A 24,536-nucleotide genomic window follows, 5' to 3' on the forward strand; every position below is an offset into this window, starting at 1 on the left:
TGTAGCCCATGGCTTTACCCACTGTACAGCAGTGTTGGGTGCTGTAGATGTTTTCTTAAACTCGAAAATTCATGAATATATTAACATCAAATTGTTGAACATGGATTTTATTAAGAATAACTAGTGAGATTTGTTTATTAAAGTCATTGCTTAAAAAAAAAAACTCGGGGCTTTGACTCTTTTCATGTCAGTTTCATTGAAGACCCCTCGATTGTCACACATGGCTGTTACTCTCAGAATGTGGCAGGACCCTGTTTGTCCCCTCCCAGTGATGCGGTGCAGTGCTCCAGCTGACGTTAGTTTCGCAGAGCAGAGGGTGCCCAGGTCTCTGTAGAGGAGAGTGGTCATGCCTTATGCCTTGCTCTGACCTGGTGGTAGGCCTGGGATGAGGCTGCTCCCCCACATACACTGCGTAGAGCAAGTTCTGACGTCACTCTAGGTTTGAGTTGGTTAATGCGTGGTTTCAGATGCCCCCAGCACACATGCAAGGTAATTAGCTAATCGACGTTTTGCCTTATGACATTTCTGGGTTCCAGGAGGCAGGATTCTTAGTCACAGGAAAGAAGCACCTGACCCGAGCATGACAGCGGGGACACCGCAGGCTCCCCAGGCCTGTGTGTGACCAGCCCCGCCTCCTTTGTGACGTGGTACCTAATGAAGAATAGCCACACACTGGAGTGAATTCTCAGCACTTATTGTGCCTCCTCAATTATTTAAATCTACCCTTTCCATTTGTTCTGTTTTGCCTTTTGCTAATTATATGATGTTCTTAGAAATGGAGCATTTAAAAAAAAATCTCTGGCTGCAAGACTAATCAAGAATAATAAATATTTATTGTATACTTTGGGAAGGCTTTTGCTTGTTTAGCCTTGGCAGACAGAGAGCCAGAGTGGAAGTTAAGTCACCTTCCATCGTCTGGCTCACTCTAAATGCTTAGGACCCGGGCAAACCCAGAACCCAGAGCTCAAAATTCAGATGGGGCCTTTCATGTGGGGATAAGAATCCAGCTGATTGACACCACCCGACGTTCGTGCTGGCCTGGAGCGGGAGTGGGCTCCTGAACCAAGCCCCTGTCGTGTGGGACACTAGACATTTTATTTTGTTTGATTTTTTTTAAAAAAGATTTATTTAATTGGAAATGCAGATACGCAAAAGGAGAAGCAGAGAGAAAGATCTTCCATCCGCTGGTTCACTCCGCAGGTGGTTGTAGCGGCCACGCTGAGCTGATCCACAGGCACCCTCTTCATGTCTTCCACATGGGTGCAGGGTCCCAAGGGCCACAAGCCGGGAGCTGAAAGGGAAGTGGAGCAGCTGGGATTAGAACCAGTGCCCATGTGGGATCCCAGTGCATGCAAGGCAAGGACTTCAGCCACCAGGCTATCGCACTGGGCCCAACACTGGCATTTTAACTGGTGCCTTAGGCAACTAGACTGTCTGACCCTGGAAGGTTTTTGAAATGGAATTTTTGGTATTAAAAGCTCTGCTTCTCAGCATGTAGTAATAAATATTCAAGTGTTTAACGTGTTTTACTTTTCTGTAGCACAGCTTTCTTGTATGTAAATTTATTGAAAGGGCACACACAGAATGTCTCTTTCATCTTGTTTCTGTTTTTAAATTCTAATTTTCATCTCTGCATACCACTTGTCCTCAGGCCTTACGTCGAGTCCAAGTGGGTATTTAGTAAGAATTGTGTGTCTGTCCTCTATAACAGGGGACGTTAGAGTGGAAGGAGCTATTCCTTTTTTTTTTTTTTAAAGATCTATTTATTTTTATCGGAAAGGCAGATTTACGAAGAGGAGACAGACAGACAGATATTCTGTCCACTGATTTGCTGCTCAAGTGGCTGCAAAGGCTGGAGCTGAGCTGGACTGAAGCCCGTAGTCAGGAGCTTCGTCTGGGTCTCCCATGCGAGTGCAGGGTCCCAAGGCTTTGGGCTGCCCTCTATTGCTTTCCCAGGCCACAAGCAGGGAGCTGGATGGGAAGCAGGGCCGCCTGGGTTAGAACCAGAATCCATACAGGGTCCTGGGCATTCAGAGATAGGAGTTAGCTGCTGGGCCATCATGCCAGGCCCAGGGGGGCACTCTTAGTAGTTTATTCACTGAGCCACATGGCCACTGCTGTGAATTTTGTATTCTCTCCCAAGTTCATGTTGAGATCTTAACCCAGAGGTGACAACGTTGTGATCTTGACCTCAGCCATGGGCCTGTAAGGTAGCTTTTGTCGTTGGTATGCCCTCCGGCGTGGGGTGTGCGTGCCAGTAGCCTGCTCTGGCTGAGGCAGCATCCAGCCTTGAGTGATCCGCCCTCGCCTTTCCCACTGCCTACATCAGGCTTTTGTCTTCTCCCTGGGGCTCTGCTGCTCTCTGCCCGCTGACTCTGACCTCCCATCCACCCCTCTCTGATGTCCTGAGCTGGCTGCTGGAGGTATGGGTGTGGTCATTTCCCTTCTCTCTTTTAAACCTGTAGCTCTCTCTTTATAGGCTCTGTTGTGTTGGTCGTGGGATTAACACATCTGACTTTTGCCTTGTTTTCTCAACACTGTACGTTTCAATTTCACAAATACGATTCCACTGGTGAATCCGGGCTGTGTTCTTTCGCACTTCTCTGTCTTTGTAGGTGCCCTTGTTCTTGTTGATGCCTGGGCTGCCTTCCCTATAACTGCCTCCACTTCCACCTGCCGCCTTCCGCTGTTACAAACCTTGGTGCAAAGTGTGTTTCTCCTTTGCAGCCTTTGGAATGCTCCTAGCTAGAATGGGTAACCAAGCCCCTGAATTATCTGCTAATTTCCGTGTATCTGATCCTTGTGCTGATTCCTAATGCAGTCCAGCGGTAAAATCCTGCCTGTTGGTTGCTGTGATTCTTTGCTTCCTCTCAGGTGATGCCTGGTTTCTGTGTGGTGGGCATTCTCTCTTTACCCTGTCCACAGAGGGTACATCCCAGGACCGCTAGAGGATACCCTGAACCAGGGATAGTATTGAATCTTATGCAGACATCCTGTGTGCTTTTCCAACAAATATATGTCTTAGTAAGTGCCTCATTAAGAGAGTAATAATGATAACTAGAAATCAGATACAGTGATTATGACAGGATACTATGATGAAATTGCCAAGATGGTGGCAACTATATAATCAAGATGATAATTAATCTTGTGTTTTGGGACTGTTAAGTAACATCAAGGTGATCTGAACACAAACCCTTGGACAGTGAGGGCAGCGGGTCTGGTAACTGAGGCATCTACGGAGTGCTACAGGGTGGGTAGCACATACTGCGTGGTTACGCTGGACAAAGGTGTGGTCGTATCCCAGCAGGACAGAACAGGAGGATGCCAAGATTTTGTTAACACCGCTCAGAACAGTGTACAGTTTAAAACATGGGAAATGCTGATTTCTGGAATCTTCCTTTTACTATTTGGGGGCTGTAGTGGATCATCGGGGGGGTCAATAGCAGTTCTTTTATCTTTTTGCTGTGTTACAGCAGTGTCGTCTTCATGGTCCATGTAGATGTGTCAGATGATGAAAGTTGACCATTTCCTTGAGAGCGAGGATCCAGCTTGTGTGCTTATGGTGGCCCAAAGCTTGTGCCTCTCAGAACTGGATTCAGGTCGTTTGTGTTGGCACACTCCCTCTGGTGCTGCTGAGGTGACAGGCTGATCTTGCCAAGTGCAGCGGGCTCGTTGGTTCCATTGGCAGTTGATGGAGCCTGAGCCGCCCAAGGTGCTTGTGGTTGAGTACTTAGGATTCAGTTGTGGAGCAAAACCAAAGGAGAAGCTGCCTTCTTGGGGCTTTTAACAAGTCAAGGAATCCTGGGGGCCAGAGCTCTCAAAGGTGTCGTGTGCTTCCTCCAAGTTCTGCTGGGAAAACAGCAGCAGCCCACATCTCAGCTGCTCATCTGCCATCAGAAAGGTAGCCAGCTTTACCTTTGGGCTTTCCTTGAAATGGTATGCGGTCATTGCAAAAAGGCAAAGTCTGGTCAGTGCAGTTTTGAATGCTGCTGGTCACGTGGCTGGATCCTAGGTGCTGTCCCAATTCCTGCCTCTGGCAACCCTTGCTGGTGGAAGAAGGCCTCCCTGAGTGTCCTTCTTGTGTTTGTGTGTTGTGAAGGAGGAGGTTATTCCAAAGCCAGGAAGTTGGGCGGCATCTCGCACAGACTGGCGGTTGAGTCAGCCCCTGTAAGAATGTGCTGAGAAATGCTGATGACCTCTCCAAGGACCACCTCTGTCTCTTGTGTTACTATAAGGAAATACTTGACGCCTCATGCTTTATCAAGAAAAGAGGTTTGCTTACCTCACAGTTTTGGAAGCTGAACGTCCAAAATTGGGGGACTCTTTTTGTGGCCTCTGGTGAGGATCTTGTGGCAGATTACCTCCTGGTTGGGAGCACATGGGAGAGGCGGGGGGTCATGAGGCAAGACAAGAAGACATAAGACGCTAGGGTTTGCTGCTTTCTTAAACAGTTCACTGTCAAGGAATTCAGGTCCCTAGAGAACCACCTAATCTCTTTTAAGGGACAGCACCCCTAATGGCCCATAATGTCCCCAGGTCCTACTCTTGCCACCCTGCGGACCAAGCTTGCAGTACATGAACCCTTAGGGCACGCCAACCCTATCCAAACCATAGCACTGGTGTCATGGGTTGCTTTGCAACCAAGATCCTGGGTTGGTTGCATTTTTTTTTTTTCACACACCAGTCATCATCCAGGTATTTTCTGTTTCAAATGTTTTAGAGATTTATTTGTTTTTACTTGAAACGTGCAGTTAGAGAGCAACGTGATGTCACAAGTGAAAAATTCAGCTGACTTCATGCGATGGGGAATCAAAATGCAGGTGTACTTAAAATATTGTGTAATGTAGATGTTTGTTGAAGCAGATAAGATGTTCCTTGGATTGCATTATCTCCTATCAGCATGTTTGGATTCTAATCCTGGCTACATTATTGAGTAAAGTGTGTATGAAAAATACATGTAGACCTAGGTTCCAGGGTACTAAGTAAAAGTTTGTGGAAGGTGAAATTAGAAGATAAACTTTGTTTCACATTTTAAAACAGAGATTTATTTCAGGCCCAGTGCCAGAGCATAGTGGGTAAAGTCCTCGCTTTGCATGTACTGGGATCCCATATGGGTGCCATTTCGTATCTCGGCAGCCCTGCTTCCCATCCAGCTCCCTGCTTGTAGCCTGGGTGTAAGCAGTCGAGGATGGCCCAACATCTTGGGACCCTGTACCTGTGTGGGAGACCTGGTGGAGGCTCCTGGCTTGGCACAGCTCTGACCATTGCAGTCAGTTGGGGAGTGAATTAGTGGATGGGAAATCTTCCTCTTTGTGTCTCCTCCTTTCTGTATATCTGACTTTGCAATAAAAATAAATAAATCTTAAAAAAGAGAGAGAGAGAGAGAGAGATTTATTTCTTTTTGGAAGTTAGAGGAAAAGACAGAGAGAAATTGTCCGTCTGCTGGTTTGGTCCCCAGATGGCTACAGTGGCAGTGCTGGGCCAGGCCTGTGCCAGGAGTCAGGAACTTCCTTTGGGCCTCAGACATGCGTGGCGGGGGCCAAATGCTTAGGGCATCTTTTGCTGCTTTTCCCAGGCCCTTAGCAGGGATCTGTGTTGGAAACAGAACAGTAAGGACAATAAACTGGTGAGCACTGTCACGTGCATTCACAACCCTGTTCCTATATGGAAGACTTTGAAATCTACATATTTGAGAGCACTTTAAAAAGTTTACAAAAATGCATATTATGAAAAAGTTGTTCGGATTTCAAACATTTTGTGCTAAAATATGCTTCTGATTCCATTTTGTCATGAACTTTTGGGGATACCTTCGCTTGTGCAAACACTTCTACAATCTAAAATGTAAAACATGTTTTGTTGCAAGCATTTCAAGTAAGGACAACTCAACCATGTAACTTTGCAGACATGTTCAAAGCTCCCAGAAAGAAAAGTGCTCGGCTCTCTCTCCATAGTTTGGGCTGATACCATTATGATCCTCCGAGGAGCTGCAGCATGGAGGTCCTGGTACCCTGGGCAGGAGACTTGTGGGGTGTGGTCATGGAATCCCAGATGCTGGCTGCGTTAGTTTCTCAGGGGTGATGGAAGGAAGCATGACAAAAACCTTTGTCTCTAGCAGCACACCTGCTCTGTGGTGCTGACTGCACAGCTCAAGTCCAGTGCATGGCCGGGGATCTGCCGCCTCTAGCACCTCCAGGCTGTCCCTTCCCTGCCCCTTGCAGCAGCTGCTGAAGGCTAGCGTCTTCCGTAAACCTTGGCTGCAGCCTCTGTCTCTGTGACTAGAGGAGAAGACCTTGGCCTGGCTGACCATTCTGTGAGAGTTGCTTGACAGAACTTTCGTTTGGTGTGCATGAGAATGTCTCAGTTAGCAAAGTTCAGGGTGTGGAAGTTGACTCAGGTCCTGATGATCTTTATGGGGGACTGTGTCCTGTGAAATCAATCTTCTTGCTTGCAGAAAGTGACATGGATCCCAGGGTTAGGGCCCCTCCCCTACTGTGTCAGCTGTGTTTGGGCTCTGGCCACACACAGGTGCATTGTTCTCCATCGTGAACCAGCAGTGCGGAAGACAGTGTCTGAGGATGAATTTGTTGCCTATCGTTTTGGAAGAAGCGGTGTCTGTGTGAACTTGCACTGCGAATTGATGTGTTGCAATGTTCAAGACTGCACACTCTTTTTAAATGTCATATCAGGTTTGCTGAGTGACCTCAGTAGTTGAATGCCTGGAGACTTGTATTGAGTGTGATGAGCAGTTTGAAAGCTAAGAGGACCTGGTGGCGGGGAAAGTGTGGTGTCATTTGTTTTGCATAAAACAAATTCTTTGAAGAATTTATGAGTCTGTTGGAGACAGGGAGAGCTCTTGTCCGTTTGTTCACTCTCCAATGTTGGTCCAGTTTGTGGAGCTGGGCTGGGTGGAAGCCAGAAGCTGGAAATCCAATTGAGATCCTGGAATAGGCAGCAGGGACCCAACTGTTGCAGGCATCTCTTGCTGCAGTGTAGGGTCTTCAGTAGCAGGTGGCTGGAATTGAGAGCTGGAGCTCAGCGTCTAACCTGGCACAGGGGTGTTACCTGCTAGGCCACACCCTTTCCCAGGTACAGGTTGTGCTTTGCTTCGGGAAGTCTCCTTGGCTGAGGGCTTGAGGCTGACTAGTCTGTGATACTGGGCAGAGCCATTGCTGCTCTTCTTGCTGCTCTACTCTGGGCCTGCTCTGTGTGCTCCTGTGTCCCATTGCTTGCTGCTTCCTGCCTGCTCTAATGAGCCAACCCAGCCTGTCCTGTCTTTACGATGGCCTTTGCTGGCCTGCAGCTGACCAGTGGGAAGCAGTGTGCATGCTGTGTGACTCTGTCGCCTCTCCCAGTGGGGCTGTGTGTGACCCCACTGGCCATGCTGTATGTGAAGAAGTATGCTCCTGCATTTCTCTACAGCAGCTCCTGGCTCTCAGAGCAGGCTTCTCACTCTGGGCCACTGCGAGACTCCCTCCTGGCCAGGCAGCTGCCTTGGCACACACTGTGTGTCATTTGCTTTGTTTGCAGCTCCTGCCAGTCCCTTCAGTTGCTTGAGCCCGTAGCCAGGTTTATCTGCCGATAGTAGGTGGGGCTTAAAGGAGCAGTGCTAATGGTCTTGGATGCTGGCCTCCTTGTTCTCTTGACAGCCTGCTGACAAAGCCACTGGCTAGTCAGGCTTTTGTCATGGTAACAAGTACTTAGAGAAACCACTTATGGAAGAAGGAAGCTTGCTTGGGCTCATGGTTTTGGAAGTTCACTGTCCAGTCCATGACTGGGTGCGTCCCTTGGTTTGGTATCTGCTGAGTCTGGAGGTTGGCAGTGGTGGAGTGTGGGCAGAAGGTTCATCTGCAGAGAGAGAGAGCAGGTGCACCCAGCTGGGCCTTTTCCATCAATCACCTCTTGGGAACTACCTTTTCAGAGTGACCTGAGCCCCTCTTGTGAGGCCAACTGCCACCGCAGGAGTCAATTTGCATCCTGTGCTCCTGAGGTTTAAATGTGTGGATTGGGAGCCAGTGGTGACAATTGGATAGACACTGGCTTGTCTCACTGCAGCCCTCTGTGCAGCCAAAGGCTTGGGTGACATGTCTCCCCCAGGTCTGGGGCTCAGACTGGCCTTTGTGTCACCGCTGCTGTCCTGGTGCTGGTGGGCACAGCTGGAGGGGAAGAGGGACTGAGAGGGCCTGTGGCTGTGCTGAGGTTCTGGGCAGGGCTGTGATGGTGTCGTGGAGCAAGGGAGAGCCTTCCCACCCCATGCTCTTGGCAAGGCACACAGCCTCCCTGGAATGCACCTTGCACCTTTCACCTCTATGGGGTCTGCAGCCGAGGATTTGACTCGTGGTGTTGTGACATGGCAGATGCACCTGCTGCCTGTGATGCTGGCATCCCACGTGGGCACCAGTTTGAGTCCTGGTCGCCCCACTTCTGATCCAGCTTCCTGCTCATGGCGTGGGAAAGCAGCAAAAGACCCACATGCTTGGGCTCCCTGTCAGCCATGTGGGAGATCCAGGAGGCTTCTAAGATGTCTGGATGACTGAAACTGCTGTGCCTTCTTTAGGAAGGGACTTGAGCCGAACCCCTGCAGGTGTGGGTCCACATCGAGGCCCTGGAGCCAGTGAGCAACGTGGGATCCATTGTGGTAGTATGTGACACTTGCCTTTCCACTGTGCCTGCCCCTCTGTGGATGCTCGGCTATGAGCAGTGTGTGACCTGTGACCCTGGCTGAGACCAGGAGCTCTTCAGCAAGTGTTGAGGGGCGCTAGCCGAGCCAGCACTGTATTCTCAGTGGCAAAGTTCTGCAAGCAGCCGGGTAAGTGAGCGGGGCAGGAGCTGTAGTGGTTTGGGCAGGAGCTGTAGTGGTTTGGGGCAGTGGCTGTTCTTGTGAGGGCCTGGGCTTGGCGTTTTGGTGCTTGTCCTGTTCGATGTGCTGGGTTGCCCGCAGCTGCACAGCAGATCTCCACTCCAGCCTTGGCCGCCTGCAAAATGATGGGTCAGGGCAGGGAGAAGAAATGAGCCTGGGGGCTCTTCTTGGCCTTGGGTTCAGGGAATGGGGTTCACTCTCGGATGAGAAGGCACAGATTGAGTCCCCCAAGAGGAGCTAAGAAGCTCTCATGATGGCTGCAGAGGTCGCTGGAGGAAGTGCTGGTCCCCCTCCCACCCCAGGAACTGTGAGGGTGGAGGCGGGGTCAGTGAGCGGAGCCTTGGTAGGGATGCTGCGGTGAGATGCCCTGCACTGGTGCTCTGCACCGCCAGGGCTAGTCTTCATGGTGGAAGACCTAGACACTCCGCTGCTCCCGGTTCTACGGTGGAGCTGTGTGATTTTTATTTGAGGTAAACAATGGCTTGATGCTGACGTGGCCTGAGCCCTTTCAGAGACTTTGTGCACCCACTCATGCATGTCAGTTTGTAGCACTTCCCAGGGCAGGTGTAATTACTGGAAGGCAGCCATTAGTGGGGGGAGGGGGAGATAATGGTGAATTTTATCTATCTTATTCCTTTGAGGATCGTAAAATACATTACCCCGAAGAAACTCAATAAATAATCCAGGTGATAGCCCTACATAAGTACGCGCAGGTTGTGTTTTTTCTCTAGGAAAAGAATGAAGGATGGAGACCTCTGCCCCTTTCAGCGCGGCAGCTCATTTCCCCAGCCCAGGATGGAATGCTGGCCCTCACAGGGGCCTTGCAGCTGGGAGCAAGGTCTCTGCTTCCTAGAACATGGGGATTGTTTTTCTTCTCCCTTTATGTTCCGTACCGTGTGCAGGCAGGGATGTGGGATTTGTAGGATGAAATGGAGCGGCCCCTTTTCTGTAGAAGGTAGACTCTCTGTTGGGTTTCTGGGTCACCTCATAGCTCTCTGGACCCCACTTCAGCTCTCTGTACTACCTGGCCTGTGCAAAATCAGAAAGGCGTTGACTCTGTTATTCGAGAGACGGAGGTATGTTCCAGCTGCTTTTTTTTACTCACCAGTTGCCTGCCCCAGCCAGGACTGGGATGGATGGCAGGAGCCAGAACTGCATCTGAGTGTCCTGCCCGTTTGAACTGCTGCAACTTTGTAGGGTCTGCATTGGCAGGGAGCTGGCATTAGGAACTAGAACTGGTCAAATCTGGGCTGTCTGATATGGCACTTGGGTGTCGGAACTGGCCTCAATTCTAAACCAGGTCAGACACCCACCTATCCTGTGTTAACAGAAGTTTGCTATCCCTGGCCACACCCAGTGGCATTTCCAGGGGAGCAAGCTTTGCACCTGCTGATCGACCCATTGTCATACAGGCTTGGGGTGAACCAGGAAAGGCGGAAGTTCATTTATTTACATGTCCGGTTACTTAAAATGGTATGTTCAGGTCAATAAATGCTGGCATTGGTTTTTTTGAAGTGAAATCTCCTGTTAAAATCAAGGAACATTTGTATTTCTGTTATGTGCCAGATCCTATGCTCTGAATACACCAAGGCCTTGTCACAACCTCCTTGCCTTTCTCTGTGCCCCTGGAGAGAGCGTGGACATCACAGAGAGGTTTCTGAGTCTTTGGCATTGCACGTGAGTGTAAATGTGTGTGTGTGTGTGTGACATTACTGAAATGGCAATTGCCAGTATTTACATCGGGCACATCTTCTCAGTCTAGTGGAAGCTCCAGCAGCCACGAAGATCGCTAACAGAGGGAAGGAAGGAAGGAAGGAGGCACTGTGTGTGTTTCCTGTCCCTGGACCTGTTGTCCTCCTGCTGTCCCAGGACCAAGTGGCCCTAGGCCTCTAGTGTTTCCCATTTTGCATTGTTACAATATGGTATTGTGCGTGTGTGTGTGTGTGTGTGAGAGAGAGAGAGAGTGAGAATTTCGTTTGGAAGAATTACAGAAAAGAGGATGAGATGTTTGGATCTTTCATCCTCTGATTCATGCCTCCACATCCCCAAAAACCTGTAATGACCAGGGCCGAGCCAGGATGAAGGCACGAGCCAGGAACTCATTGGATTCTGTTGGAACTCCAGTAGTTAAGCCAGGTAAACCGTAGCACTGCCTTCCATGTTGTGGATTTGCAGAAAAGTGAAAAATGGAGGAGAGCTGGAACTCTTAACTCAGACTTGTCCCCAAAACACTGTTTATGCATTAATTATATTATGCATTATTTATGCATTTATTTTTAACTTTTATTTTGGATGATGTTTACATAGTTGATTAGGGTGGAAAGGGTCAAGGATTAGGGCAAAGTGGGCAAAACGATTGTCTCCAAATTTTCTGTTCTTCCTATATCTGGGGGAAGGGGAAAGAGAATGGGAGAAGCCATACCCAGCTTCCCAAACGCCTCAGTACCTGGGGATGGGGAAGGGCCACCAGATGTCATCCCAGGTTCCCGGATGTGGAGCATGCCCCGAGGATTCCACTCAAGTGGTTTTGATAGTTCTGAAATGCTGTGGATCTCGCTAATCCAATGATGAAGAGATCCATACAATGTCCGTTGGCTGACACGGTCAAACCTAGAGTCTCCAATCACCCAGATATTTGCTGTCATCACTTGCTGGGGGTGTTGCCCAGTTTGTTGTGCCCTGCTTGCTTCATCTGCTGTGGTACCAGATGTCGTCTGCAGGCCCCACCATATCTTCCATGTGCGTCTGGGCATTGCCGTCCCCTGCTCCTTCTAAGCCACTGAGGACGCCTAGTTCTCACATCCTGTGGTTCTCACCACGTTGGTGTTCTGAGTCCAGAGGTTGGGGGGATCCCCAAAGAAACCTTGTCTGAGGTGATCCCAAATTTGACTTGTTTGTGCTTGCCGGTATGGAGTCTGGGTCAGTCTGTCATCCACATCAGCTTACACACATACTAGTAGTTGTAGTTGCTGGGTGGGTTCTGTCTCCAACCCAGTCTCTTACATAAACCAATGGATGCTGTGGTCCAGCCCAACCATGCCCACCACACACTCAGCCCTCGTGTACATCAGTGGGGACTGTAACCTAGTCAGAGTGACCCCTAATAACTTCCACTAGGTCTGCTCCCAGTCCTGGTTCTTGTGCTTGCCAGCTTGTGCGCCACCCTCATCCAGTCTGTCCTACGTCCCATTTAGCTCTGTACATGTCAATGGGCATTGAAGCCTAGCTCAGCCCAGCTATTCAGCCCACACTCATGCTGACCAGTCCTGCTCCCAGCCCTGCTCTGAGTCCTGGTTCTCATGCTCACCAGTGGGAGTTGTAGCCCATCAGAGAAGTGCCCGCAGTTTCCCTACTGAGCTCATTCCCAGTCTTTGTACTCGCTGGGTTCTGCAGTCTAGCTTAACAGGATTGGCTACTAGTCCCAGCGCTTGCCAGCTGATACTGTGGCAAAGCCCAACTAGCCTGCACTTACTCTGGCTCATGAACACACCAGTAGATATAGTCAGTTGGCCCAACCCGGCTGTCCCTCTAACTCAATTTACATGCATGCCAGCAGGTATTGTAGCACTGCCCGGCCTGGTCTGCCCCAGTCCCAGTTCTCATGCTCACTAGCAGGAGCAGTGGCACAGCAGGAGAACCTCCCGCAGTCCTCCCTACCAGGTTTGCAAACCCTCCTTTCCACCAGGTCTCACATGTGCTGGTGGTTGCTCCAACTCAGTCTGGCATGGCCCATTTCACCAGTATTGACTGGCGGGTGCTGGAGTCTGGCCTGGCCTGGTCTGCCCTGAGTTCCAGCTCATGCTGGTGGGTGTTGTGGCCTAGACCAGCCCAGCCAGCCCCCAGTCCTGGGCCAAATGTGAACTGGCTGGTGTTGCAACCTGACCCGGCCTGTCTAGCACCCCATCCTGCTTCTCAGATCTGCTAGTGGGTGTTATGAACTGGCCCAGCCTGGCCTGCACCCAGACTTGACCCACATGTATGCCAGTGAGTACTGTAACCCGGCCTGGTTGGGCTGCTCCTAACCTTGTTTCTTGAGCTCACCTGCAGGGAGTGTGTCCTGACAAAGGAGTTCCCCATGCTTCTCTATCATATCACCTCCCAGTAACAGATCTCACACACATCGGTGGGTCCTTGGCCCAGACTGACTTGGCCTACCTCCTTGTCCTAGAAGGAGCAGTGGCCTTGCCCAACCGGCCTGCACCCATTCTGGCTCTTACTCTCGTGTGAGCAACCCAGCCACATCTGGTCCAATCGCAGACACAACTCTTGTGTGGCTCAGGAGCTGAGAGCTAGCCTCGTCCGTGCTATATCTACCTTGACTCTTGTAAGCGCCAGTGGATCCTGGAGCCTAGCCCACTATGGCACACCTGAGACCCAGTCCACATCTATGCCGAGGGACATTGCAGTCATGTCCAGCCCACCCTACTGCCCCCATTCTGGCTCTCATGCACACCAGTGGGAACCACAACCGTTATGTGGCATTTCATTAGCTCCCCAGCCAGGCCTATTTCCAGCCACCGATCTTGGACCTACCAGTGGTTGTTCTGACCGACTTTGGCATAGCCCATCCTGCGTCCTGGCTTTTGCCATCACATGCTGCAGCCTGGCCTGTCCCGGCCCTTCCCCAGTCCCAACTCTCGTTGGCAGGTGTTGCAACCTATCTCTGCTCAGTTTACTCCCATCTCTGGCTTTCACGCAAACCAGTAGGTATGATGGCCTAGCCTGGCATGGCCTGTACTCCCTCCTGGCTCCTGCACATGCCAGTGGGCTCAGGTTGGCTGCACCCTGCCTAGTTCACCTTCCTCAATAACCAACCTCCACACTTGTTGACGAGTGGAGCTGCCTTGTCCAGCCTGACCAACATCCAGGCCTGAATCACATGCTCACCAGTGGGAGCTATGGCCTACCATGGGAGTTTCCTAAGTGCCCCTACCTGACTCAGATCTCACATGTGTTGGAAGGGGCTAGGTCATTATCTGGCACAGTCTGCCCACTCTGTCCAAACCTTTGTATGAGCTGGTGCATGTTGTGATCTGGTCTGTCCCATGCCCTGTTCTTGGGTATACCTGTGTGTGTTGCATCTTGGCCCCCAGCCTGGCCTATATCCAACCCCAGCACCTATAGGTGTCAGAGGTTTCCATGGTCATGCCTAGCTCAGCCTGTCACCACCCCCAACTGTTAAGCAGACCAATGGAAAGTAAAGTTATACAGGGTGGGTCCACATATCCCGCCCAGAATCTGCCCCCAGACCTGGTTCTCTCTCATGCCTGGTTAGTGTCATGCCTCAGCATAACATTGCCCATCTCCTGTTCCTCTTTTCGCTGGCAGGTTCTGTGATCTAGCCCTACCAGGTAGGCTCCCGGCCCTAGCTTTAATGTGCACTGGAATGTGGTGTTCTGCAGTGGTCCATGCTAACTAGGCCAGCTCAGGTCTCCCATGCTGGCTGGGCCTTTAGTCTGACCTAGAAAGGTCCTCCAGCTTACACCCTCCAAACCACCCAGTCTGAGCTCCCCGTTACCTGCAAGTACAGTGGCCTTGTCGTTGGGAGTCCCTGAGAAGTCCTTCTCACCTGTAACGTACTCTCCCAGCGGTTTTCCCTTCCAACATCTCCTTACTCCTTTTCTTGATCAACCCCATGGACCCTAGGCCCGGGAGCGCATGGGTCCCCCAGTGCAGCCTTCTGTAACCTGGCCCACCTAGGGCCCCTTGCTTTACCCAGTGCTATGCAGATGGAACATCCCTCGGCTCTGCTCGGCCTGCCTGGACGTGAGTCCCCAGGTCCCTGATCACCCCCGCTGGTGCCATCCCCCAGACCCCAGTGCAAAAGGCAATGGCGGGCTTGGCCACTGCGTTGCTGAAGGCCAATACTGTCTTAGTGCTGCCACCAGGTATACCTGCCACCATGTTTTCCTGCTCTGTGCACAGAACAGAACGGTAGCTGCAGGCCTCATTGGAGCTGCCCCCAGTGTTCCTTCTGTCTGGGCCATTCTGATGCCTCCGTCAAATCTGCCTTTGTGCTTCCCGAGCCACTCTCTGGTCCTTGGGCCCGCACAGTTTCACGCTCAGGTTTTTTTGGAAGTTGGAGGTAGGGAGCCCATTTCTTAATGGGTGCATGTCTGCTTAGCTGTCTTACCTGGTGCACTGGAGGACATAAAGGCCATGGCTAAGAGAAGCGCAGCTGCATTCTGGGGAGGCATGAGTCATTGAGCCTGGCCACCTTCTTCCCTGTACTTTAGCTAGGGGGGTGTGTGTGTGTCCCCACTCTGGCCCATCTGTCTGTTTTCATGTCCCTGCTACTGCACACCTCTCTCTGTACCTATTAATCCATTCACGTATCCAGTCTCATTGATCATTTGTTCTGTTTGTGGGGACCCTGGTCAGTGCTGTGGATGAAATTGTCAGTTACAGACTATCCCAGCCTTCCTTTTAGGGAAGAGTTTGTGTACAAATGGCTCTGATGACAAACAAATGCCACTCGTTCTGGCTCTCGATACCTGATCACATGCCCAGGCCAGGCCCATCTCTAAGCCTGGGGAGCGGCTACGACTGGACAGCCTGGGTACAGGGCAGGAACGCAGGCAGACTGGGTTGTACGGGGAATGTCTGGGTTTGGAGATACGGCCTCGGCTCAGGTCTGGGTTCTGTGTCTGCTGTTGCCCTTTAGTCATGAGATGTTGAGTGGGTGACTTCCCCTCACACCCTCATCCACGGCTTTGGGAAGGGGGATGTGGCTGACTCCAGGGCTCGTGAGAGTAGAAGGTGCTCCTGGCAAGGATCCATGGTGCCGAAGGCCGGTGTGGTGCTCGTCCACCGTGGTGATGGCCTGGCCTGACCCTGCTGCTCACAGGTCATGGCTCCCAGCTCCGCAGTTATTACTTCTCAGCCTACTTCCCACCTGGCCTCTGCCCTTCCCTGCTGCCCACAGATATGGCTCCCACTCCGCAGCTGTTACCCTCTCCCTGCTTCCCACCTGGCCTCTGCCCTTACTGCCCTCAGCTTGTACCTCCCTCTTCCCCCAGTGTCTCCAGCCTGTCCTGCTCTGGATCCCACAGCTGCTGGCCCGGGGTGGGTTCCCAGCTGCTGCGGCTCAGCTCTCCTCGCCCTGCCCTATGGGGCTGTTATCAGGCTTGCTGAGGGTGGGCCCAGCAGCCTTGGCACTTGAAGCTCTCCAGGGGCCCAGTGGGCATTGAGCTTTCCTGGTCAGGGGTTGCTATATCCCTAGTTTTCCTCTTGGTCCACCCTACAGTTCAGCCTTGCCTTGGCTTGCTTCTGACCCTACTGCCTCTCCCGCCTCTCCCGTTCTTGACTCCAGCCCACAGCCCCTGCTATTCCTGTACCCTTCTTTCCCCTGGGTCCGGCCTTCTCTCCCAGAAGGAGCGCCAGCCCAGCCCATCCCAGCCCAGCCCAGCCCAGCCCCAGCCCAGCCCAGCCCAGCCCAGCCCCAGCTGGCTCTTGCTCCTGAATCCATTGTCTAACTTAATCCACCTGCAATCCACTGAAATTCACAAGGTGAGGCCCCGCCCCCAAGTGCTGATATTTGGAGATGGGAATATTAAGGAAGCACGTAAGGTGAGGGTGGGGCCTTCCGGAAGGAGGAATTGTGTCCCTACTTAAGAAGAACCACTCTCTGAAGAGGCTCTGTGTCTTCACCAAGCAAGGACATGGGAGGAGGAGCCTGAGACCTGGGGGTGCTTTGCCCTGCAGCCCCCAGAACTGTAAGAAGCACGACTGTGTTGTGTAACCTCGTGGGTTTTGGTATTGGATTAAGATTCCCTAAGGTAAGCCTTACTTAGTCCCTCTCTGTGGTGGAGACATGGCCTATTGGGGTGTTGAGGAGCCCCAATGATCGCTCTGTCATCCCTAGGGGTGCACCAGAAAGGGTCCGTTTTGGTGTTTTTAAGATATTTTATGATTTATTTTTATTGGAAAGATTTACACAGAGAGAGAAACATCTTCCATCTGCTGGTTCACTCCCCAGGAGGCTGCAATGACTGCAGCTGAGCTGATCCAAAGTCAGGAGCTTCTTCTGGGTCTCTCAAGTGGGTGCAGGGTCCCAAGGCTTTGGGCCGTCCTCTGCTTCTTTCCCAGGCCACAAGCAAAGAATTTGATGGGAAATGGAGCAGCCGGGATACAAACTGGTGCCTGAATGGTATCCTGACAAGGTGAAGCTACTGTGCTGGGCCCCAAGGGTCTGCTTGCTTAATGACAATGATAGATTGAGGACAGAAGATTAAGATTAAGACCAGTTCTTTTCTTTTTTCTTTTTCTTCTTCTTCTTCTTTTTTAATCTATCTATCTGTGATTCACTCTCCAAATATCCACAGTGGTCAGGGCTGGGCTAGGCCAAAGCCTGGAACTCATTCCAGATCTCTTGTGAGTGGCAGCAAGCCAAGTGTTTGAACCATCCCAGCTTCCTGTCAAGGGTCTGCATTTGCAGGAGCTGGTACTTCATCTCAGGTACCCTGCAGACACCTTAGCTGTTAGGTTAACTGCAGAGTCCAGTGCCAGGCCCGCCTTCGGTGACCTCTGTCCAGATGGGGAGGTGAGCCCATCCTGGGAGAAACCCATGTGGAGACCTGTGACTTGCAGATCCTGGGCTGGCTGGGGGTCCGTGTGGCCCTAGAATGCCCTGCTGGTCCATGGCTCTCCACTGACCTCACCACCTGCAGCCAGCTGGTGACGGATCACTGGGCCTGTTCATGGTTGCTGGGCCTGCTCATGTCAAGATGAAAGGGTGGATCTGGGCTTCCGAAGAGTTTCTGAAGTTTGACTTTTGTTATGCTTTTGTATGTTTGACTTACTGGAGGAGAAGTGGAAGGAGAGAGGAAAAAGATCAGTTCTGAAGTGAGTCTCTCTAACCAATTGTATAAATTGGAGATGCAAGTTAGAAAACCGAAGTACTGTCGTTGCCTTGAAGGATTTTTGTGCTCTGAAACTTCTCCACCAATCAAATGTTCTTCAGCGGAGTCAAGCCATTGTTTGAAAAAGGAAGTGGAGGTTCTCTGTTTCTCTGCTCCTTGGGTAGGTAATGCGTTACTCCCCTCTCCCCTGTCACCTCTGGCTCGTGTACAGGTGCTCTTTCATTTATGATGGGAGTATGCGCCCTGATGGAGACCCAGTGAATTGAACACATGCTAAGTCGAAGGTTCCTTGACTCCTCATCATGTACTGAGAGTCCAGCTTAACCTGGCTCCCCGGGGTATGTTCAGACACTTGCTGTAGACCACCATGGGCGAGCTGATCTTGCACAATGCCTAGTGTTGAGTGTTAAGTCTCTCATGCAACAAACTGAATGCCTTGTGCTTAGGCAGAGTGGCACAGTTCAGGGCACTGGTGTCTTTGCCTCATGATTACCAGGCTGGCAGGGAACTGAGTTTGGCTCAGCATCCCCAGAGGGGATTGAACTCTGCAGCCTCAACGTGGGAGAGCATGCGTGTTTAGGATTCAGGCTGTGGATTGCAGAGTGGGCGTTGCTGTGGTGGCTAAGACAATCACTGCCTGAGATGCACCTCGCCTTGTATCCCGAGTGCCTAAGTTTACATCTCATCTCTGCTTCTGTTCCGCCTTCCTGCTGAGGTGTGCCCCAAAGCTGACTGTGGCTCCAGTCCTTGGGGCCTTAGCACCCACATGGGAGGCCTGGGGACATTCTCTTGGGGTTTTTAAATTTTCTGTTCCTCGCCTCCTCCGTATTCTTCAATTCATGGAATGCATACTTTTTTTCTACTTTCCCTCCAGTCTCGTCTTCATTCTCAGTTCAAATAAAGTATAGGCCGCTTTAGTTCAACACTCAGTGCTTTAAGAAAATTATTCTGTCAAGTTTTTAAGAGCAAGACAGTAGTCAGGGCTTTCTGATCTGAGTTCTTAAACATGAATTCTGAACGAAAATGGGCAGCTCTTTATGAAGAAGTATCATGAATGTGGCATGCCAACTTGTCTGCCACTCTCCTCCCAGCCTCTTATGCCCACACTGTTCCAGGACCAGAGCCTGTCCTCCCCCCAACTCACTCCCTCTGATTGACAGGGTCCCTGGACTCCCAGAGGAGTGAGGAGAGGCCGGGGCTGAGGCTACAGGTGTTTGGGCCCCATAACCCAGGGGTTTAACAACAACTTCAGTTTCAGCGTGAAGGCGATGGGCCTGCATCTTCCAACACTCTTAGGAGTGTTTCCAGTTGAAGGCGTGTTTCTCTGAGTCTTCCTGGTGAAAATCATGCTGTTGCTAGACAGTCTCCTAATAGGAGCCAGAAAGCGAGCCTGAGGCACAAATGTGTCCCGTGGTGTCACTTGAAAACACCACTGTTGCCCCACACACCCTCCCTTTCTGTCTTGGTGCTTTGCATTTCTGACCTGTCCCCAGGTGATGGCCTGTCACATGTGAAGGTAACTAGAACACAGACTGGCAGGTATGATGCGGCGGTTCCCAGGAGTGCCTGCTGGGCCGGCCTTCCTGGCGACTAGCAGGTGGAGAGCGCAAAGTGCAGTTAGTGCGTTGTTTGCTGACCACAAGGATGCAGGACTGGCTGATCTTCAACATGTCTGAATTTTTACCTCTTCTGTGTAGAATGCTGTTTCCTGGTTTATGAGAAGAATTAGAACCTGGTTTATGAGCCAAAATCGGGGTATAGCATTTCACCTTTATGAAAACCCATGAAAAAAGATCTGGGCATTTAGTTGTGAAAGTAAAACCTTTGGGGCCATTGCCATGGCTCAACAGGCTAATCCCCTGCCTGCAAGCACTGACATCCCATATGGGCACTGGTTTGTGTCCTGGCTCTTCCACTTCATATCCGGCTCTCTGCTTGTGGTCTGGGAAAGCAGCAGATGATAACCCAAGTCCCTGGGTCCCTGTATTCAGGTGGGAGATCAAGAAGAGGCTCCTGGCTTTGGGATAAGCTTAGTTCTGATCATTGTTGCCATTTGGGGTGTGAAACTGTGGATGGAAGATCTTTCTCTTTGTCTCTCCTCTCTGTATCTGCCTCTAATAAAACAATAAAAACATCCATTTTTTTTTTTTTCTTTTAAGGAAAGTAAGCCATTAAGAAACAGTGCTCTAGTTAGTTGGGTTTGTTGATCCGATTAGAATGACAGACTCTCATTTCTCCACTTCCTGCAACTTGGGTAGTTGCTTACTGCCTATTTTTAGACACTCCGAGTGGGAAGCAACATTGCACTCTGAACTTCCCAGGACCATCAGCTGTGGTGGCCAGACCTGAAGATGGGCACTGCCCTGGACTGCTCTGGCAGGCAGCCTGGGAGCCTCGCCGCCTCCACTCCCCCTCTGGTTTCTGCGCCCACATGAGAGGGTCTATGGCAGGAGTCCCAGTGTCCTTTGCTGCTTGAGAAATGGCCCAGGTGGTACTGTGTAAGAATCTCATGGCCTTCTGGGCTATCCTACTGCCTCTGCCACCTGAGCTGAGCCACAGGGGAGGGCCGTTGGAGTCCCTGGCCTGTGGCGTCCCTTCTCTTCACACCTGGGGGACTGGTGTGCACAGGTGGAGCTTGTCTTTATGGGGCGTGACCTTGTTCTTTAAGGCACCTGGCTGGGTGGTTCTCCTGCCACCAGCTCATGCCACGAGCAGCAACTGGGTAGGGCATCAGGCCTGTGAGTTGTGCCAGAGGAGGGGCCACACTAGTGATGTGGCTAATGAAAAGCACCCTCGTCCCTGCAGAGGGCTTGTCCAGGAGCCAGCCAGAACCTGCGTAGGCAGGAGCAGACCTCAGGGAGACTGCTCTTGGCATTGGACCTCAACAGGAACAGGGTAACCCTCTGGCTCATGTGACTTGGGGACTCTGAGAGCAGTGAGTGTCCGTGGGAGCCACTCGACACCCTAGTGGCTCAGCCTTGGCCCTTCTGCACCCCTCGTTCATTGAATGAAGGATTAGCCTGGAAGGGGTTTTATCTTTGCCATCAGGCGTGATGGGACATGGTGTTTCTGCTCAGAAATGGATGCCTTTCGCCTCTCCCATGTGACTGTGCAACCCTTCATTCCTGCTCCTCCCTCTGGGAGAAGAGCAGCCTGATGGGAAGGGGTCCCTGGCCGAGTGTTGCTCCTGGGTGGGTCCCCATCCCCTGCTCTTGCATCCTCCCCGGCTTGGCTGGTCCAGCAGTTGTGTTTTTGTTCTTATCCTTGGGCTGTTGTCATGGTTTGCTGTGTGTGTCCACACCTCTCCTGATGTGCAACATCTGCAGAGAGAGCAGTGTTGGTGATGGTCTCAATTTGTGGAGGACCTGATCACTTTGGTCTCTAAGTGGTTGCTTGGTAGGGTGTTTTTCCAGCTGTGACGATTCAGGTACGTGCTGGTAGCCCATGCGTTGTGTCTGGTGTTGGACCTGTGTAAAGTGACACAGCTGCAGTGTGGCCGTGTGTTGGTCGTGTGTCAGCATCTGGATAAATTCACAGGGTTTGTGCTATTTCTTGGGGAGCAGGAGTTCAAACTGCCAGATAAACCGTTCTTTGGAAAATACACCAAAAAGTGGTAGGAACAGTAAGGCAGAGGCAGAACGTTCGTTGTCTCTGCATGGCCTGATGCATTGATATGTGTGTCCCATGCTCTCTGCAGACTGCTCTGAAGATGTCTTCTGTGGCTCTGCCCTGGTTGGCACTGTGCTGCGTGCCCTTTGGTGAAGCAGGGCTGTAGCAGCTGCATCTCGCAGTGAGCCCAGCTGATCCCAGGGGCCTGTGCCCCCAGTGGGCAGTGAGCTGTGCTGCTCAGCTAGTACGCCCAGGGTGTTGTTGACCTCCGGCTCCTCAGGACACAGCCCTGTGGCACGTAGAAGCACATCTGTGATGTAAATTATTGCTGCATGCTTTCTCCCCATCACCTTTGGCTCATTACTGTTGGGATAGAGTCCCAGTTTGGCCAGAGAGAGCTGCCCATTGGTGGCCTCTGTGAGGCTCCAGCCGAGGCAGGGAGCTGCCAGGCTTGGGGGGCTGACCAGGCGGGGTGCCCATCCTGCACGGGGGCTCCTGCACTTGTGAAGGAAATGTGGTCCCTTTGGCAGGAAATGGCATTTGAGTTGGTCATTGCTTCTGGGCCTTTTGAGCAAAGATTTTTTTTTTTTGAATGTAATCTGATATAAATTCACACTGATTAGAAAATTCAAATTTAGGATTGTAAAGTATTTAATTCTTTTTTCTTTCATATCTGTTTCCTGTTGGAACATGTTTGTCCCAGGAGTATTTACGTAATTGCTTATTTGCTTAATTATTCTGCTTTATTTATGCACAGTACATACACATGTGAGATTGCCACCAGTGTTATTGCCAGCAGTGGGAGTAGTGGCTACAGCTGAGGGTGTTTGCTGACTTGGGGGTTTTCTCATGAGTGAAATTTCTGCAGGGAGAAATCCTCTTTGTTTATGCTACCAGCTCAACAGATGCTGTCGTCTGTTTCTTCTGCTTTTATTTTAGAGGCCCTCATAAAGTCAGTTGCAGGTTATAATTATGTAAGCTATTTAAGTGACGGCAGAGCCAGCCCCGGTGTATCTGGAGAAGTTTCCTTTTGGGTTACTGCGCTCTCTGCTCTCCTTTTCGCCATTCATTTTCACAGGATTTTCTTTTTTATTTTCCCCTCCTCTTTATTGGTTGCTTTTTTTAAAAAAAAAATCGTAATATTTTATAAGGCAGCTTTCGGTTCACAACAGAATTGAGAGGAAGCCCCAGAGAACTCTCACCCCCAACACGCACAGCGTGGCAGTCCCCAGCACCCTGCCGTAGGGCTGTGGCGGTTTGCAGCAAATGCACCTTCTTGTCACTTGCAGTTGATATTCGGGTTCACTCTTGGTGTTGAGGATCCTGTGGGACTGGCCCCAGGCAGTGTAGTGTTTATTGCTCTACGATGGGAGCTAGTACGTATCTGTAGTTAGGTATTTCTGTGCAGTTTTCTCAAGCTAGAGTTGACCAGTTGAAGGTGTTTTGTGCACTGATTTTGGGAAGGGATGGTTGCAGCACTTGCTGCCTCAGTGTTTTGATCCTGTTCCAGGGCAGTTAGAAAATTGATGGATATTAAACACTTGTCTTGTGTAAATCACATGGACCTGTGACGATGTCCGGAGATGTCTTTGGTTGCTGCCACTTGAGGGTGGGAAGAGTTTGGTGCTGAAAACTCTGCAGAGCCTGGATAACCCTCTGACCAAGACGACCCTGCAGTGCCTGGATAACCTCCTGACTGAGACGACCCTGCAGTGCCTGGGATAACCTCCTGACCAGGATGACCCTGCAATGCCTGGGATCACCCCCTGACCGGGATGACCCTACAGTGCCTGGGATAACCCCCTGACCGGGACGACCCTGCAGGGCCTGGGATAACCCCCTGACCGAGACGACCCTGCAGGGCCTGGGATAACCCCCTGATCGAGACGACCCTGCAGTGCCTGGATAACCTCCTGACTGAGACGACCCTACAGTGCCTGGGATAACCCCCTGACCAGGATGACCCTGCAGTGCCTGGATAACCACCTGACCGGGACGACCCTGCAGGGCCTGGATAACCACCTGATCGGGATGACCCTGCAGTGCCTGGGATAACCCCCTGACTGGGATGACCCTGCCTGGATAACCCCCTGACCGAGACGACCCTGGCTCCTGAAGAGAACGCCTGCTTAGTCATCCGGGCATTTCTGAGTCCCTTCCTCTCCTGCTGCCGTTCCTTCTTAATCAGTAAAATGGAATCTTGAAAGCTGGCTCTTTTGGAAACTATCAGCCATTTACAGTGAAAATACTTAAGACCATCAGCGAAGTGGTCTCCACCTGTCTTGCGTAAGGTGAACTTGAAAACCCTGTTGTGGTGTGCTCTGGTATAATGCATGCGGGCAGTCAGGGTGTGTTTTGGAAAGCTAGTCCTGCTGCGCTAACAGATCCGGGGAGCACGGGTTTCCTTGTTGAGATTGCAAGGGTAGAAGCGTGTACGTGCACTTGATGAGGTTGCACAAGTGTGATCGCCTAACCACCCCGTGTCTCAGACCACAGCCCTGTACTCTTGACTAAAACCAGCAGGGCATACTTAACTCGTTTTCCACGTTGAGGGTTCCATGAATGCATCCAGATGAATGAGGGAGGGCGTCAGCAATGTGGGCATGTGGGGCAACACTGGGTGTCTGTCTCTGCTTGGGGAATTTACGTTTCAGAGGGGTGGTAAGCAGTGTTGTTCCCCAAGTGCCCAGCTTCACTTCAGTTGTGTCTTTGCACATTCCTACAAGGTGAATTAAATGAATAGGGGAAAACTGATGTGAATTCAATCCATGGGAAGAAAATATCTATTACAGATGATGGGAGTTTATGCGTTTCTCCACTTCTGTGTGGAGGGCTTTATTGACCTGTACTTGTCTGTGCTAGTCCTGGGCTCAGTCCTGTACTTGTCTCTGCTAGGTCCAGTACCCCGTTCGGGGACTAGTGTTCATTATGGTGCTGGTTGCCACAGTAGTCTTTCAGAAAGGGACCCGAAATCCCGCTTTGTTTTGGCTTTACATCGTGGCAATATAAAGTTAAAAACTGCGTGTCCTTTTAGGGTTTTCCTGCACAGCTTACCCCACCAACTGCTTTCTTTCAGCATCTTCTGCTACCCTGTTCAGAAAAATGTCCACTTTGACTCTTAACCTTCTTTCCTGAGCAAAATCAGGATCTTGGGCAGTACTTACCCCACCTCGGTCCCTAGGCTGGTGGTTTTTTGTTGTTGTTTGCTT

General features: G+C 51.1%; 1 protein-coding gene across 6 annotated transcripts in view; it reads left to right on the top strand.

Annotated features, from left to right (window-relative positions):
* NCK2 (NCK adaptor protein 2) overlaps nucleotides 1-24,536 on the top strand; it is a 150,730-nt gene that overhangs the window by 34,472 nt on the left and 91,722 nt on the right. Inside the window, exon 2 of one of the 6 annotated variants that reach the window (XM_040993888.1) lies at nucleotides 21,416-21,644. The exons of 4 other annotated variants lie outside the window; for them this stretch is intronic. The gene's annotated coding sequence lies outside the window, so the exon portion shown is untranslated. Of the gene's footprint in view, nucleotides 1-21,348; nucleotides 21,645-24,536 lie in introns of those variants that run through there. One more of the 6 variants, XM_040993887.1, reaches the window with a different exon arrangement.

This window comes from Ochotona curzoniae, unplaced genomic scaffold (assembly GCF_017591425.1).
Source record: "Ochotona curzoniae isolate NIBS_2020 unplaced genomic scaffold, NIBS_Ocur_1.0 contig_883, whole genome shotgun sequence".
In the NCBI taxonomy this organism is placed as follows: domain Eukaryota; kingdom Metazoa; phylum Chordata; class Mammalia; order Lagomorpha; family Ochotonidae; genus Ochotona; species Ochotona curzoniae.